At 40.1% G+C, this 19,249-nt stretch overlaps 1 protein-coding gene across 3 annotated transcripts in view; it reads left to right on the plus strand.

Moving 5' to 3' along the window:
* Positions 1-19,249, plus strand: part of kcnab2a (potassium voltage-gated channel subfamily A regulatory beta subunit 2a) — a 145,529-nt gene that overhangs the window by 1,172 nt on the left and 125,108 nt on the right. The window contains exon 1 of one of the 3 annotated variants that reach the window (XM_072452659.1): positions 12,673-12,693. The exons of the other annotated variants lie outside the window; for them this stretch is intronic. The gene's annotated coding sequence lies outside the window, so the exon portion shown is untranslated. Of the gene's footprint in view, positions 1-12,672; positions 12,694-19,249 lie in introns of those variants that run through there. 3 annotated transcript variants of the gene reach the window in all.

A 19,249-nucleotide genomic window follows, 5' to 3' on the forward strand; every position in this document is an offset into this window, starting at 1 on the left:
TATAAAAGCATGAGGATGAGATAAGTTTCCACACGTGTGCACAGTCTTTCTCGTGGAAACCGAATGGCGTAAGATCATCATCGTCATCCCCATTAGGAAATAAGTTGTTTAAAACAGGGAGATGCTTGCTGTAGATTTATTTGTGTCAATAATTTGAGCCAACATGCAGTTATTTTGTACTAGACCAATGTGTGTCAGTTTAAGTCACTCTGTGTGTTGAATACTTGGTTCGAGAGATGATCTTGCAAAAGCTGGTTGGATAGAGGTAGAGGAATCACCCCTTGAGACCGCTCGACAGACGATAAGAGACATTACTACACAACAGAAGCAGGATGTTTGGGGTAATTACTGAACGATTACAGCCTAATGGCGTTGTAAGCTAATTTCACCGTTTCAGCAAAATACCAGGTGAGATCAGCATGCTAAAACTCACAAACGTGCCCAATGTAATGGATTACTTTTAGATCAATCCTAGTTCTACATGGCGTTCAAGGGGACGTATTTTAAGAGCTTTCAACCAGGTTTTATCAGTGTTCCCTCATCATTAACTTACTCAAACGTTGTATTTCGATTGCGTGTTTGAGTAATCCTGTGTCGTCCTCCATTTGAGGCTCAAGTGTTTAGAAAATGTCCCCGCCCACAGCTCAGTTCTTACTTGTGATTATTTAAACATAAATCAGACATACATGCAGGGTTAAAAAATGTCACATAGCTTTATTTTCAATAAATGACAAAAGAGTAAATGAAAATCCAGTAAAATGCCTCCTATGAAGAGTTTTGCAGTTGTGAAGAGGATTTTAATGAACCCGTTTCAATAATTAAGTTGTTAGGCCCGAGCGCCACAAGCTGGCGAGAGGCCTATTAATCTCGTAAGGCCGTGCGAAGCACGGCTGCGAAAGTGCGCACGTAGTGCGCACGAAATCGAGCGCGAAGCGCTCGCCCACTTCCAAACACTCACTAACGCACTCCTCCACTCATGCACGCCCCGTGCATACTAATTAGTTGTAGGAAAATGGAACATTACCGTTGTAAACGGGCGAAGCCCGTGCAAAAGTTCGCACTAAACGAGCACTTTACATTGGGATGACGACCGCTTGCGCTAAGTAGCTCACGAATACGTTCCCCATCTCTTGCATGTTCCGTGCATATAAGCATGTAATGCAAAAATTGAACATTATTACTGTATAGAGGGCCAAAAACACAAAGTGGGCGGAGCCCACTCAAAATTATCGAAAGTACCCGTCAGTGACCAGGGACCCACACCATGAGGTAGGAAAGCGCGAGCGCTTTCCGAAAATGTATAGTTTATGATATTTGAAAAATGGGAAACATTGTTTTCGCATCGGAATATTATTCTTTCTTTCTTTCTTTCTTTCTTCTTCTTCTCGGGACCAACCCCCCTATTTTTCACCCAGTGAACATTGACGAAAAGTCACAAAAATTTGCACACCTCTAAAAATCGTGCCTCTCTACATTCTGGCTATTTCCCTTTTCTAAAATAAAAAAAATTGGCGCGTCAGCGCCACCAAATGTACCAAAAATGCATTGAGAGATGGGAAATGACCCAAAAAAAATCTGATCGTAGAATCATGAAATTTGGCGCAGAGGTAGATGGTGACAAGAGAAGTAAAAAATATTATTACGGCAACGCCGTCCCCCGAACCAAATGTCGGCCATATTGCTTCAAAAATGGCTAAACATGACTTCGGAGTTTTTCCAAACGTCGTACTTTTACGAACTCCTCCCAGGGCGTTGGCCCTAAAAAGCTGAAATTTGGTGAAAATGCTACTGAGGAGTGGGACATCAAAAGTTATCCAAATTACATTGATACCTCTCACGGTCTCTGTGCGGCGAAGCCGCAAACTGTAACTAAAATTTCAGAAATCTCCCATATTTAAAATTTCTGCCGTTTGCGCAGATAAAGTCCGAATTGCGTCAAATTAGAATCAGTTGTTAAACTCTTTGCCCTAAACCTACTTGAAGTGAAATAAATTCATTTGGCGCCACAGCGCCCCCTACAGATTTTATATGGAGGTTAAATGTTTAGTTTTGCGAAATTATATGAAATTTGACACACAACTCAATTTTAGCATCCCCATCAAAAAAGTCAATGAGACCCATGTCATAATTGTTATGGCGTTGCCGTAACGATGACCGAAACCTCCCATGTTATTCCAATGGGGCCAGAACATGTTTACACTTTAGACTTTCACAAACTCCTCCCAGGGCGTCAGCCCTATTAACCTGAAATTTGGTGAGACTCATCTTCAGGACCATCAAAAGTTATCCACATTTTCATTCAAAGAGTCACGGTGTCTGTGCGGCAAAGCCGCACATTTTGCCAAGAATTCAAAATAAAATTGCTTTTTGATGGTAAAACAAAGGGGAGAACATGTGACAGCGTCACAGATTCAGCAGTAGGCGTGATAAAAGGACAATTGGGGCGCGTTAGCGCCCCCTCCTCTTGCGGCGTGGCGGCGGTGTGGCGGCGGCGTGGCGAGGGCCGATCATTGCCGCTTGCGGCTATATTTATAGATTAATATTACAGTTTCCACTGAACAACATGTATTTATTTATTGGTTCGTTTGAATACAAAAACATTGACTGTAACGCAGCAGCGCGATGTATGCGTCAGAGTGCTTATAGCCAGAGCTAATTCACAGCACTTGTCCCTAAGGGGCTTTTCACACACTAAAACAAAGGACACAAAGATATGTACAACAATAGGACATGAAAAGATGCATTAGAAACATGAGTGCAGTGCTGCTGCTGGCACATCCAGATACTACATGTTTTGATAGATGGGAGGGAGCATATTCCACAGAGTAGAACCTTCACAGAAAAGGCTGTTTGGGGTGAAGCATGTTTTAAGAAAAGGCACTTTACAGTCTGCAGATGAGGCTGCTCTGGTGGACCTGCCACAGCTTTGTACTTCACAGATTCAGCTGCTCCAAGGCTTTGGAGCCAAACCATGAACACATTTAAAAAACTGTTGAAGAATACTAAAGATGATACATTTTGAGATCAAATGTTACAGAGGTGGAATCGGATTGGTTTTTGGTCAAACACCTTTAGAGCTCGGGTTGTAAAGGCTTTGGATTGGCTTGAGCATAGTCTGACTTGTGGCTCAGATGGAAGAAGATCCTAGCATTTAAAAACAGGTGTGCGTATTCCATCTTCAAGCATTTTCTTTTTCTTCATTATCTCGAAACTATTCATGTTTGATCTAATTATTTAATTATTATATTATATTAAGGAAAACCGGGCAAAATGTCATTAAGATCTATGCTATTGATGAAATACCTTGTCCATAAAATCATGTATGTATTAAAGTATGCATATTTGAAAAGGATTTAGTAACATATGTTGGAATGAGAGATGGCATTAAAGTAAGAAGATTAACAAGTCAACCTACATATTCTACATATGCACTCGTCACTTTGCACTTCTTACAGAACTATATAGAGGTGTTACTTCATCGTGGTCATGTTAAGGTGCAGAGAGAGTAATTTCTGGTGTAGGGCGTGTTTTGTACTATTGGGAAACCAAGCAGAAGTAATGTAAGTGTCATAGCTCGTGCCAGTGCTGTTATGAGTCTTTCTGCAAATGTACTTCACTAAATTCAAGTGATCTTCAGTAGTATCTAATGGATGCCAATATTACCATGCAATAAAAAAGACTTGTATTTATACAGTCAATGTCAAATCAAACGCAGAACGATGTCAAAATTAGAAGCGCAATAGAAAAGTAAAGCATTAAAACAATTAGTTAAGTCATTGTTTTAATGCTTTTTGAATACTAAGATCAAGTGCCCTCTCCCATTGCTTGAACATGGGCACTTACAATCTATTCTTGTATTGCTTGTTATCCATTGATAAGTGAATGCTACATGTTTTCCAGGTGTTTGTTGAAGTTACAGTGCATTCTGCTCTCATTATGGTCTTGCACCTGTCTGTCACAGTTGTTTTGGCTCCTGGTGAATGTTCATGGCCAGTTGTTTGCCCTTAAACGGCCTGTAGCGCTTTAGCGTGTCCAGTGCGTGTCATTTTGAGGCAACATCACCCCATTATTGAAGATGCCCCAAAAGCTGAACATCTTGGGATCAAAGTGAAGAGTTTGAATGTCAGTGTTGGATGGAGTTTAGTGGAGGCTCTGGAGCATGGTATTGTTAACGTCGTGTTTTGCAGTTGGATAATTCTGGAATGTTAACAATTTACGCTGTTGCACGTAACACGTTAGAATTATTCTGCTCGAGCAGCCATCCTATTTCTGGATGGGGCAGAGGAGAGAGGCACATGTAGGGGGGAGGGGGCTCCGGGCCCTGGGACTGACTCATTGGCTTAGCCAATGATGTAATTAGAGCGGTGCACTTGCATCTCCTGATTAGATCCCTCCTTTGGGCTGACGTTTTGATGGGAAACGCTGCATTTGCTTACGTTTCATTGGTAATCAATTTGCAAAGGCTATCTGTCAGCTTTGGGCTGCTTTCAATTACAATTTTGTATAACTTGGGAATTTTGTGCAAAAGATGTAGTTAGTCTGTAAATATGATTTTGTTTCATAATTATTGCATGTCTTGCCACACAGGGATGTCTGGTCTTAAATACATGGCAGCCCCTCCTACTATCTTTTTGAAAGCAGGAAGTTCTGATGCACTTGTCATTTCTCATAGAAATGATTCTGCTACCTCAAGTATCACCACCTGCAGTTTATGTAAAGTGTAAGGCAATTTGAAGGCCAAAGACCTCTCAAATGTCAATTTGGAGTGAATTTTAAAACTTTTCTCTCTTGCTCAGCGTTTGGTACTTCCTCTGTTGATACGACTGAAGTCAGCAATGTCATGTACCATGTTTGTTTTGGCATGGGACAAACTTTATTTCTTTGACTTATTTCTTGGTCCACTAATGAAGAATTGAGAGAAGTCTGCATCTGAAACTGCATCGGACTTAAGTGGCAGGAACAAAAAAGTGACGTCAACAACTTTTCCGTTGCTTATATCTGGCACTGATCAATACCAGTTATGACAAAACATCACTCAGACTTATTTCAGTGAGCTAACCACAAAACCTCAGTACATCTCGGCTTTCTCACAGCAGGTGTTCACCGAGCGTCAGACTGAGAGAGATAAACCAGAGCGGTGCAGCTGACTTTTAAAGTCTCACTATGTAACATTTCTCAGGGAGGGGTCACCACCTACACGTCTTCATGGTGACATTTCTAACACTATAATTGTCAATTAAAAAAAAAAAAGTATCCTAATGATTACAAATATAGTAAACATGACATTTGCAGTAAGTTTGAATTTGACATTTGCCTTTAGAGTTGGAAACAGAGATAATAACCCATACGGCGTCTGCACAGGATGAGAAGTGTGTGTACTTTTAGAAGACATGGTAATCAGCAAAGTAATTTAAATTGCTCCTTTTCAAATAGAGAGGTTAATGAAAAATGTTGGACCCAGCTGTTGTCTGTTCCACTTGACACTGCTCCATTAGCTCGGATACTTTGTTAATACAGCAGGGACTATAAGAGAAATTCATAGTGGACAACTTTGACTGATATCTGTATTATTATTGACCTTCTAAATATTTGTATGCATATTTAATAGTTTTACAGGAACAAAACCAATGAATGAAATGTAGTGTAGTTGGTGTAGTAAACTTTTGTCCTGAACACCAAGATGTACTAAGAAGTAGAAGTGTCAGTCAACATAAAGATATTCACAACAGATGTAACCTTGAGCTCTTGAATTTAGTTCATGCAACGTTGCACCGCGTGTATTCTTAGACCGCACCGCGTTCTGGAACTAGTAATGCTGTCACTGTTCTTATTGGATAGAAACATCATAATCAAAATCACCCTTTGAGCTTTTAGCCTTGTTATGGTGTTGTCCAATCATCAGTGTACTTAGAGTTGTATTTAGATGGTTCCGGCATGTTTGAGTATGGTAATCCTGTATAGTTCTATTTTTGAGGCTGTCTCCATGACCCTATTTACAAAATGTAGAGTCTGAGTCAAACCTGTAGCGTTCAGGACTGTCGTGTAAGTATTGCCAAAATCGGAATCTTCAGAATTTCCTCGATGACTGACCTTTTCTTGACCTGTGACGTGGCCCTGAGAATCTTCTCTGCTGCTTTTTTAAGTCCATAAATCATTGCCAGAGAAATTGTGCATTTCTCTAGTCTAATCACGATCAGTACAACTTTGCGTGCAGAGACCCCGAAGTGAAAGGCCAGCTTGAAATGAGTTGACATTTTTTAAATCTTAAACTCTGTATAGTTTCCTCTTGATGGTGCCAGACCTCAGTCCCAGAGGAACCGGCAGAGATCCGAATGTAATTTTGTTTGTTATAAACATTGTTTTTAGTTCAAAAACATGAGAACTAAAGGTTCTCGAGAGCATGTTTAAAGGCTAATAAGAATTCAAATAAATTGTCTGTTTGCTGTAACCCGACCCAACATTTTTCAAGTGGGTCGGACGGTGGGCAAATTCTTATTTTTTTTTACTTTGAAGGCAAAAAAAAAGATCCAAATTTTGCCATTTTTTGACTCAGAGTGACCGCCAGGGGTCAGGCTTCAACAGTCCAGGGGTCAGGCTTTAACATTCCAGGGGTCAGGCTTTAACATTCCAGGGGTCAGGCTTCAACAGTCCAGGGGTCAGGCTTCAACAGTCCAGGGGTCAGGCTTCAACAGTCCAGGGGTCAGGCGTCAACAGTCCAGGGGTCAGGCGTCAACAGTCCAGGGGTCAGGCGTCAACAGTCCAGGGGTCAGGCGTCAACAGTCCAGGGGTCAGGCGTCAACAGTCCAGGGGTCAGGCGTCAACAGTCCAGGGGTCAGGCTTCAACAGTCCAGGGGTCAGGCTTCCACAGTCAATGACAGAAAACGTCTCGATCAACCTGATCGGGAGACTAAATCTCACGATTTTAAGATATTTCAATCGACCTTTTGTACGCCGCTATCCTTTATTTTGGTAGCGAAGGAACATGCGGGGGACACGGGCGCCGCCATGTTTGTTGTGATGACGCTGCTGGGCGTGTTTCAATCCCAGAATGCATAGTGTAAGTCAAATTTAAAGCAAGTCACACCGTTATAGAGTGACATGTACTATGGACACTTCAGTGGGCCGACAGAGGCAAACCAACTTGTAAAAGAAAATATAACTTCCGTCTTGCGCGTTCTATTTTGTTACAGACGCATGTGGAGGACAGAATATGCACATGCGTTGCGCAGTGCGTCATCGGTCCTTAGGGATGAAAGATAGGTTTACCAGCATGATAAAAATATAAGACACAGCGTATTAGGAAAGACCGGTCAGTGAGTCGGCGAAACAATTGAAAAATAAAAGATTTTGACGTTTTTTCAACAAAATGCGGATATTTTTTTTTCTTCTGTCGGCTAGTTTCATACCGGGTCGGTCGGGTTACGGCAAACAGACATGTTATTTTGCTCAGCCTAATGCTTAATATTTGTCCTTTATTCTTTGGCCCAATATGTTAAGAAGTCGCTCCCTGGTAGAACATTCACAAGTGCCAAAATATAATACACAATGCAACTTATCCATACACCTTTTAATACATTTATGAAAATCATCTCATTTGCACTTGTTAATTTAAGACCCCTGGCTCAAAGAGCCGTAGCATCACCTGTCACTGCTTCACCAGTGTTCTTTCCTTGTGCCAGTCACACACTGCAAACTATAAATTACAATCGCGTTTTTCGACTCGCTTTCCAATTTATTTTGGCATCCAATACAGTAGAGTGTAGTCACTTTTATGTCCCACACACAGGCCAGGCGCCACAATGAAAAGCGACGGCACTTCATCTGTCACTGATCATAATGTAATGGCTGATTAGTGCACTACCTGTCCCTCCGCGGTGCACCTGACAGCAGAATGAGACTCACATAGATTTGGTGAGTTAGAGTATCAGGCTAATTCCCCAGACTGTGGTGTTTAGTGAAAACCTGTCAGGGCCCGTTCTCCATGTGTGCTAATCCCACAGCGGCCGACTGACTGCACTAAAACTCTAATGGCCTTTTCCACAGGGGCCCCCAGAGGCCTTCACTCAACTCAATACAGGCTAAAACAGTCTGTGTAAACTCTTAAGTGCTCTGTTGTATTACAGTACTACAGTTTTTCTTTACTTAATGGTTGAACACACTATTGACTGACACGTTCAGTCCCACACTAGGAAAATTCACTCATTATACGTAGATTAGGATTAAATCAGGATTAGAAAAGTCTAATTTGAGGATATTAGACTTAAATTACACAGACCAGCACTAAACCAGGACTAATCTTCATAGGGACGCACCGGTCCAGCTTTTTCAATTCCGACTGTTAAAATATTAATGCTGTTCCTCAAATGGTAACCTTTATGTAAATGTTAGCATTTACCATAATGTAATGTAACCCGTTACTGTTACTTTGATACAACAAACCCACAGAAAATAAAGCTAGACGGTTCATTCATAACCTACTTGTTTATTTGAGCCTCTTTTGCTTACATGAAGTGCATTAGTTTTCTTTACATGGTTACAGTGCTCACAGGGAGTAGAATGAAGTTATAAATACACGTTTGTGTCCTCATTACATGACTGATTGGGGAATCAGATCATTATCCAGAGATTCTATTATGTCACAATAATGGTCCATTGCTAGTAAACCGGGTCTGAACTTGAATTAAACTAGGACTTATCAAGAACATGGTGTATTTATTTGTTACAGGAGGACCAAACTGTTCTATCTAAAGTCGCACTGAAATATTCAATTATTATGGAAACAAAATGATATGGCATTCAAGCTTACATCGCATTGGGAGCCACAGCCTTGTTTTTCATGCGTGGCTGATTTGTACTGTTTGTGAATGCCAATTGTATCACAGCAACTTCCCAATTAGAACTTAATGTGTGCACTGTTTAAAAATGTGCAAATAATAATATCCAGTTTGACTCACGAGAGCAGTTAGTGATAATCAGCTCGTTACATGAAAGCTTTCAAATTACACTCATTTGCAGCCCTTGACAAAGAAAGTGAACGCCAGCTAGAACATTCTTATAATCCTTGTTTTTGTGAATAATGTGTTTGCTTGCTCTTAAAAGTGTTGCGTTACCAAAGGTCTAAAAATAATCATTAGTGAATATGTCTGTGTGTAACAAGGGCAGTCTCACTTGTTCCAGGCAATTAGAGCTAATGCACAGTTTATTATGTTTTGTGTTTTTAAATATGACTATGGCCATTTAGTTTATTTTATTTTCGTTTTATCTGAAGGTACGACATACAGAGACATCAACATCATACATCCGCATCAGGTTATAGTTTCCATCTGCAGTCCCCGATGTGCAGGAATAAATTAAGCACCCAGTCAACAATAAGAACAATTCACATTGACAGAAGTTGAAGGTTTGAACTCGTCTTCCTCATGTCGTGGTGCACAGCGGTCTGGCTATTGCAGTCTGTCAGATCTTGCTGTTACTACGCTGCTGCTTGGACAGAGTCTGGCAGAAAAGATGGATATGCTTCGACTGGGCTGAGACTCAAAGAGAAAGAGCAGGAACAGTGGTCCGCAACAGTGGAGCAGGTCTGTCTGCGCTCTGGGCTGAGTAAACAAGAGGTGCAGCACAGAGTTATTCTTTCATGTGAATACATTGCTGTATTACAACAGTATTGGACCAGCTTAACAAAAGCAAACTTTCTGAATGTAAAAGTAAATTTATTGTCATATAAACAGCCGATTTTAAAGCACTACACTTTTTGGAGCAATGATTGACATGAAATGACTCAATTTAGCCTCTAAAATAATCAGGATTATTGTTTTATTGCTTCTTACAATTAATTATTTTATGTTCTGTAATCTCAATTTTATCAATTAACCAAATTACTTTAACATCCTTATTTTTTAATATACTTGTGTGTTTATATATTTATGCCATAACTTGTCAAAATAAAAATGTACATAGACAAAACTGAAACTAAATCAAGGATAATTTAGACAGAAAAGGGAAAATTGTGAATAAAATGATCCTTTCTGAAAATGTTTCCTTAATCCTTTTTTAAAACACAAAATGTATGTCAGCTGGAGAACCTTGCCATTATTTCGATCTGTTGAATCAAACTCTTGTGAAGGACCCACACTAGTTATAGCCCCTCTTGACATTTTCTTTTCCTTCCAACCTTTCCAGGTTTTAGATTATTAATGACGCTTCCGAACATGTGACCAATTATAATCCGGGTCGTGTGTTCCTGACACACTGTCCTCGTTTGATACACAACCTGGTCTCTCAGTTATTACTCTTGTTGTGTCGCATACTTGGCGACTGACCTCACCACGGCAGCCGCAAACCCACGATATGAACTCTTTTCCCTGCTTCTCTGCTACAGTTTGTGTTGTGACCGTGAGTTCGCCTGCGCTGCGCCTGCGCTGCGCCTGCGCTGCGCCTGCGCTGCGCCTGCGCTGCGCACGTCCAGGGAACTTCCTCACACAGTCTATTCCCTTGTGGTGGCCCCAGGTGGCATCTTACGGGAGCTTTCAAACTGTAAGATATATATCAAGACTTATTGAATTTTCTTTGTTAGATAGATGGTAAAATTAAAAGTAAAAGAAACATTAATACACAAAATAATAAAAACCATATAGGCCTTTGCTCTACAGTGTCAGCATAAGCTATAATGCAAAATAACCCTTGATGTTACACTCTGATCATGTTATAATGCTTCATACATTTGTGAGGCTTTTGGAAATGCTTCATCACATCTATTTCGTTTGTTGCAGCATCGATTATTGTGGTGAACATTGTGATATCGATACATTTGCGATGTATATGGTGCAGCTCTGGCAGTTACCATAGCATTGAGATTTTGCCTCAGTTTTGTGTGGCTGTACCCAAATTAGATGCAAGAATATTTCAAGTGAAGTATTTGTATATGATTTATTTTTTTGTGTCTTCAAACTGGAATAACTGCAACAACATGTGTAGAATTTGAGGCTTTCACTGTTGATTCATTGCTTTTGTTGCATGTTGTACACACATGAAATCCACAGTGCTAATGCGTTCCCTGAACCGGGGGGTGCAGTACTTTGAAGAGATGTTTGAAGGGAATTTGTTTATGTGCTTCCTGATGCTAAGAAGGATGGGCAATGTCTACAGTAATACAGATGTACCACATTATTGATCAGCACCGGGAAATAATCCTCTTATTTACCTCTTATTTGCCTCTTCCCGCCTTCTCTGTCGGTCGAGTTGACTCTGCGCTCTGGTGGATCTGGGATTATACACGTATACCGTTTTCAAAGGATCCTGTACCTGAGTGGGACAGGGCTCAGTGAAGCTTGAACACCTTTCTGGCAGATTTCTTGTCAGATTTACTTCCATCTCTCACCCTCTGCCATGTTGAGCACCGGATCGGATGTCAAAAATGTAAGCTCCCAGTTAAAGCCTGAGTTTCCAAGTTTGTTTACATGTTGAGCTTGGTTCATTCACGCTCGTATCTTTATCTGTACTTACTTTACCGCAATGGAGGAGAGACTCTTGCAATCGTGTCCAGATTATGCAGTCCAATGCGGCACTCGCAACAGCAGAAACACGCTATACCTGGACTTTGCTTTGTTGGCATTTTATCTTACCACTGTCTTTGTGCTAGTGTCTTAACTAAGCTCAAACTGGTTTTATATTGAGCCATTTTGAGCTGCTGTGTCCAAGTAAATTCCCCCGTGGATCATTTCCTAGGGCTGCACAATATATTGCAATCGCATCGAAAACGCAATTTGAGTAGCGCAATTATAAAATAATAATAAAAATAATGGCAAAGGCTGAAGTATTTAGATTTTCTCTGCATTGATTATTTCCTCTGCACTTTATATTTACACATTACATACTGTGTTTTTTCCTGTTCTTCTCCTCTGCACAAACACATTCTGAAATGCTTAGGATTCTCGTAGAAGTTTATCAGTTCATATTCTCTCAAATGTTGATGTTCCTGGAGTGGTTTATTATGTGCACACGGAGCAAAGTTTGACTCTTTAAACATACATCGCAAGTCTTATCGCAATTTCATTCCCCCCCAATTCTTGCAGACCTAGCATACGTTAGTGTATGGTCCTTTAGGTTTTTCATTTGTTTTAAGTATGAAATTCCATCTTTTCCCAGTTCAGTGCTCACCGCTTTACATCTGTTCAGCCCAATCTTACAACTCTCTGAAGGTTTTTGAGGATTGTGAAAACTGCCGCCTCACTTGATAGGACTATAATCACTACCTGCAGCTTTAAAACCGCCTCGTTTTGCTGATTATTGCAGCCGTATAGTCATTACACTGTCACTGCAGCAGCCCCATTCTTCTTGCTCGCTCTCCTCCCCAGCTGATTCACCGAATACACTCGATTGTCGATTGCTGACATTACACGTGCGTGGAGACGGTGGCAGGGGGAGCGGGAGGGGCGGGAGGGGCCGCGTTTCCCTTTAATGCATCTGCTCGCTCTCTCTATACATTCACTCACCCTCTTCCCCTCATCGCCGCCCTCCTCTCTATCGTTTTATATATCTCCAACTTTTTCTTTACTATCATTTGGTCTGTTTGTTCATCTATTCAGGCAAAAGAATCTGCCATTCATCGCTCCGTCTCATCTTGTCTTGTGGATTCTTTGGCTCTGCATTTGTTCCGCGCTTCGTCACTGCGTCAGGGCTCGCCAGCAGATCGAGGTGCGTTTTTTTGTGTTCATTTATTTATTTTGTTGCCTGCGTTCAAGCTCTCTCACTCCAACCCGCCTCTCTTCCTCCTCTTTGCGCCGCTCAGCCTTTGCTGGTCCACTCGACCAAATAGCCTCAGAGTTCTGTCACACAACGCGCTAGCGAGGCAACTCACCTTTACTCTTATTGCAGCCGCAGTGAACACGCTCTTTGCGTTCCGTTATAGAACTCCCACCGCTAGCTCTCCCCGTCCTCTGATTATCGTTCATGTATAATGCATGCGCTGTCGTTTTGAATTTTCGCCACAGACGCACTGGTGGGGATTTTTTCAAGACTTTTAAAAATAGCCAACAAAAATATACAAAGTGGTGGTGCGTTCATGCAAGAAGGCGGCTGATAATTCCCCCTTACCTCGCCTGCCCCACTGGTGATGCACAAGCAACTGTTGCAGCATCCTTTCCCCCCCTGAGCAAAGAGCGTGAACTTTTCTTGCATTGCATTTGAGGTTATGGTAGCAGACGTGTTGTGACAGCTAGCCGTGTCGCCGTCTCATCTGCATGTGTCTGTAGTGAGCTAGTTTCTTCGCATGCTATAATAGTTTACATTTGCGTGCTTGGGAGTGCGCGCCGCTCTCTGCCCGTGGGCTCCGGACCAAGGGGAAAGGCGTAGAGGAGGCAGGCTGCAGCGTTTGCAGAGTTTGGTGCAATAAGCTGTTGAATGCTGAGGGGGTAAAGTCGTAGGCAGAAAGCAGGTTCGTGTGCCATTTCACTGGGAGGATGTATGGTCCAGTTATTTATTCATTGTTTTGCTGATAGAGGTTGCTCTGCAGATGTTCATTGCGGATGTAATAGATGATGAATAAATAGTGTGCGGTAAGGGTGGCTGGTATTGATCTCGATGTTTTCATAATGCATCACTAATGTGGTCAAATGTTTCAAGTATCGCACAAAATAAGAATGGACCATGAAATGATCACAAAAGAGTAGAAGTATCACTCGTTTGGGAGATTACACTAGATTTTTGTGTCTTTTTTCTGAGGTAATTTGAATCATTTTCATTGTAGACGATACGCTCTATGTTCATTTTGCAGATCCCTAAAACAACAACTGTGATATTATACATTTTCCATATAACCACCTCTAGTGTGTTTATAATACTGTTTGTTTCAAGTGACTAGAGACTCTTTTGTTTTTACGTTCTCACATTACAAACATTTTAATGCATATAAAGTGTAATAAAATACATTCCCATATAATAATACTGTGTTGGCCCTTATGAACACATGGAAAATGGCTTTCCAAAGGACACAGCAGCAGTGTACTTTAATCATATCAGGGATTGAACTGCAAACCTTTTTAGTTTGTGGGCCAATGTCATACAAAGTGCCTGAAAGCAATATTTGTTACATATTTGTGCTTGAATTGTGATGTGTCAGAGTCAGAATTCAACTCACTATGTAGTTAAAAGTTGAGATTAACCTTCCAGTTTGTTGGTGGTGTTTTAGCACTTCATCACACTTTAATATATTTCTTTTGTTGTATGATTGCTGTAGACCTCTGTGCTTTGGGCCTAAAACAACAGGGTCTATAAATGGTAGTGGGTGGAATTTAAAAAACATAAAAAAAAAAAAAAGAAAGTGAGTGTTGCATTGTAGAAAAAAGATTCAGTTGTAGGCATCTTTTTTTAGTTGAACATTTGAAGTTAATGAAATCATCTCGACTGAACTGTGAATATATGAAAAAGACCATAAATCATTTTACAGTGTTGAGAGGCAGAGCTCATTTATGCAAATGAGGCACTGTGTCTTCATCATCCAAGTTGTGACTGTCTGAAATTGGCAGAATAGTGGAGTCTCTGAAGCCAATATTGATAGTTTTGCAGCTTGTGCTTGTGCATTAAAATGTATCGGGGAAAGCAATACAGAATCCTTGGATATGTTTCCTGGCTTGTGCTCATAAAAAGAAATGAACAGTGCAATATCTAAATTCTAATTCTATAGAAGCAATCTACAAAAAATAAATAAATGCATTGGCTTTATAAAAGTTGGCCGCTACAATATAATAAATTCAACTTGATTTCAATATTGAGGAAAATGCTTGAATACTGTTGTTGATACTACATTAATAATGAAACATGTGCTTTTTATACAGTAGAATTAATTATTGAGACAAAACAATATTTAATTTAATTACCTTTAATAACCTTGCAACAATATTCTAGTTCTGATAGATCAAGCCCAAAACACAGAAAGGTCCAAATGTATACTTTTTATGTATGTATCGTTTTTCATTACAATACTTTTAGTATCAATTTGTATTCGGCCTCTATGATCCAATCATTTTTGACTGAACTATATTGTAATATCGATATTACACTTGGGTGGGTGCTATTAATAAAAAGTGGTTTGTTATAATTTTTGCATCCGTTACGTCAATCACAATATACTGGTCGATCCCGGGGCAGTGGGGGTCTGTTTATATGAAGTTTAGTGTCTGGGGTATAAGTGACTTGGAATAAACGAGCTGGATGACTACAGAGGCTCATACCAGCGCGAGTGAACTGCGAGCTACAATCAATGCAAGTACAGTTATTTATACGGTCACTTCCGTGAGTTTTAACGTAGTAGCACCACAGGACTGCACCATGTTGGCACATCAGCGGCGTGGAACAGACTCAATCTGAGGGAGAAGTAGGAGGAGGGTGTAGTCACCTGTGCTGGCTAACTCTACCTGTTAGTGCTGTTTTCATCCTTCAAAAACAAAAGCTAGCTTTCTCAAAAGTCTCCAGCCCCTCCCCTCAGCTCAAGTAGCCCATCTCGTCAGTAACCTAAACGGTGAGCTACAAGGGAGGCAACTATTAAATGTAAGGTAACGTAATAGTTTTTTATGTTTTTAAATTTCAATACAATGCTATTATTTAGGGTATTCAAGTCTATATTATGTTTCTATAGTTTGGCTTTCAGTTGTAGACATCTGGACACTTTTTAAAAAAACAAGATGTTTCAACTCTCATCTCAGAGTCATTCTCATGGGACCTCATGATATTAGCCTGTCTTTACAGTTATGCTTGAAAATAATCTTTTTTGTACCCCAACAGCCCCATAATGGGCTCATCAATAAAAATCCTATTACAAGCTGACTGTAGCTTCCTCATCACTGACGAGTACCTGATTAGCATCTCTATGGCAAGTTTAACCTTAAACCTCCATTCCTGTTTTAAGAGGGATTCTCTTTTTTAACAAAAAATGCCTCTTAACTGTCACCTCACTGTCTTCAAGGGCCTCCATAGGCACTTAACAAAGTTAAGAGAGAGAAAAAGCAGTGACGAAAGGATGAAATGTAAACAGAACTAAGAAGAAATTTCTGTTTATTTTGAACCGGCCAAATCTTTCAGACAAATACTGGTTCATTCTAAAAACAAGATCCCTACACAAGAACAGAGCAATGTAGTGTATTCTATGCAATGCAGTGAGGAAAGAGTGTTACATAGATGAGACTAAACTGCCTGAACTAAAGAAGCTTCAAGAAAAGAGGGCACGCTAATTCAGGTTGCAGAGCGCCATGCATCTGCGTCTTAAAGCTACAAACTTAAAGAGAATCCCTCTTTGAACAGGAATGGAGGTTAAAGGTTCAACTTACCAGTTGTATACAATAGTGTTTTGAAGCCATGGGGCAGGATCAGCCCTGATCTTTCAGATGCTATCAGGTACCCATTGTCGAAACGTCTTTTTCTACAAGGGAACCCTCCTGGACGAATGAGGGATTACACTCATTTATAACCTAATTATGTTTAATCAATAACGATCATGTTAAACATTCATTGACAAAAATACTACATGATACTATAAATATTTGTAGATCTTCGGGCTTTGCTGAATCTAAAAGTAGCTCGCAAGCTGAAAAAGTGTGGGCACCCCGATCTAAAGTGTGGTGACTGTAGTAAATCTCAAAGAAGAAGACTATATATGACCCAGCTCTTCTTCATGCCTGGCTCTGCTTCTGAGCCCGTCCTGCCGGCTCCTCCTCCAGGTGTTTCCTTAACCGGCCTCAGTAATCACTCTGCACTTGAGCGTTAGCGCCTGTCGAGCTTCATTAGCCCTGTTTTGGAGCTCCCCACGGGCACAACACCACTCTCAAAGTGAACAACACTTTAACACAAACTAGAGCGCAGACACACAAACTCCAGTGAATCTATCATACAGTGGTGGTGTTCCCTCCCCCTGGTCCTGCTCTATTCCATACTCTATTCCACACTTCATCTCAGCCACAGGTATCCTTCTGTCGCTTCCATTGTTGGGGCTTTACATCCGAGATACATTGATTTAATAGTAATAGTTTTAATTGTTTTAATAGACTGTCTGTGCCTCGTTAATCTTTGTCCAGTATTTATGGACCCAAAACGCAATTAATCAAATTGTTTATAAGATCAAGATTCAGTCATTTCTAATCGTCGATGATCAGCTGGGGTCTTTTTAATTGAGTGGTTCACAGCGGATGATCTGTCTGTAAAAACATGTGGTTTTTTGGGAGATAATCAAAATGAGAATATATTGAGTAGATCATCAATTAAAAGAGATAGAAACATCTAGTGTAATTGTCTTAACAAGACATTTACAGGCACATTTTGGCACATTCCTGAAGCAGCATCAAAATATTGCCTGAATATTTTTATCAAGATATTGCAAAAAAAAAGTATTGGGTAGTATCATCCTCCTCTAAATGAAACCCATATTAATTTGTTTTTAATATGACCAAATAAATAAAATTCACAACGCACTGTTTGTGATGTTACTGTTGTGGTTAGATCTTGAAGGTTATATCTTTTTTAAAACAAGGCCATGTTTAAAACTTAATTTACCGTTGCAAACGTATTAGTTACTGGATTGTATCAGCAGCAATTGATTTATGAACTGTGGTGTAGTGAGTAGTGTAGTGCAATAGTTGTCACTGCTCTGGGAAGATGACGTGTGAAAGCCTGTTTTCCTCCACTACTGCAGCTCTTTTGGCCTTTAATAGTTTAGATAAGCGTCTGTTAGAAGATGGACAGCAGCAGCTAAGCTACAATGAGGGTGGTCCACTGTGATGTGATTTTAATGCACTTGGTTTTCACAGATCTGTCATGTGTCATCTTGACAATTGATTTTTTTTTTATTTTAGTTTTATTGCTCTGTTATTTTATTGATGTATGTAAATTGACATTTACATGCATTGTATTTTGGGCAGTTTCTCTTTCAGTGGAAAACACTCATAGGGATACTACTGGTCCATTTTGTTTCATTGTTAATACTGTTAAAATGACTGCAATATTGGCAAACGCAATAATCAATATTGCCACCAATTCAATATATTGCAGAAACCTCTCCACAGAAGTCTACAGTTATTATTAATATTTTTTGTTCATAATTTTCGTCACTCAGTCTAAATTGACCTTGTTTTAGTATTTTGTTTGTCTTTATTTTGACAAAGTTGGACTAATTCATGAAGACAAGAATATACCTGTTTGAATTGTGTCAAAAGTCTATACAAATATCTCAATAATATTTATCTTTCAATACTGCTGTGGTGAACAGGTAGTCTATATTCTACTCCTCAACTAAATAAATCACTTTAATTGAAAAACCCTTCCAATACTCCTTGGCAGTACAGGCCTAGGTAATGCGTTTGTTGGCTAATAAAAAGCTTATCTTTCAGCCCTGAGAGATTTAAAATGGCCATTTGCTGCACGATCAAAGGAAGAATCGAACAGGACCAGTAGCTCACTTTTCCAGCTCTACTATTTAATACTGACCAGAGGCTGAGTTCTTTAAGGAATATTTTACTGTAAATTATTGGTTTTCCTAGTCTATTGGTAATGGGTACTGAGCAGCACCACAAAATGAATCTGTCCGTAATCCGATCTTCTGCATCCTCTTCTCTCACATTAGCTGACTTCACCTCCTCTGGGTCTTCCTTAGACCTTCTGCCTCCTGTTTGGTCGAGTTAACCGCGGCATTTAGCCATTATATCTACAATTCTTTCTCTGCTTGGTCAATCCCAATGGTAGCGCTCCATCTGAAACACTACTGTAGTATTTGGACCAATTACAACTGGATGCAAATGTTGGACAATACTCCGAGCCACTTGTACAGTGAGTGATCCTCCACTGACCATTGCGTCCATCAAGAAAATGTGAGGACTGGTTATTAACTATTTCAGCCCCTGTACTTAAACATGTTCCGGTTTTCAATACTCATAGCTGAACAATACTTTTTTGTACCTAACTATTAGGGCTGAATGCAAAATATCGATAAAGCAATATCATGGTGGACTTGAGTTCAGGGATGCGTATCCTTTTAAACAGTGTAAATTATTTCATTGTTGCATTGCATACTTATCAATCTGCTGCTGCCTACTGCATTAAGGATGAATATGGGGACAAGTGTAATTGTCTTTCTGATATTAGGGTACAGTGAAAATGAAATTCCGAGTATCAGGACATGTATTGTATCAAGCTCCGAGTATTGAGACACATATCGTATCAAGCTCCGAGTATCAGGACACGTATTGTATCAAGCGCCGAGTGTCGAGAC

Source organism: Eucyclogobius newberryi, unplaced genomic scaffold (assembly GCF_026437365.1).
Source record: "Eucyclogobius newberryi isolate DKJ021-1_F unplaced genomic scaffold, fEucNew1.0.hap1 SCAF_19, whole genome shotgun sequence".
NCBI classification, from domain to species: domain Eukaryota; kingdom Metazoa; phylum Chordata; class Actinopteri; order Gobiiformes; family Gobiidae; genus Eucyclogobius; species Eucyclogobius newberryi.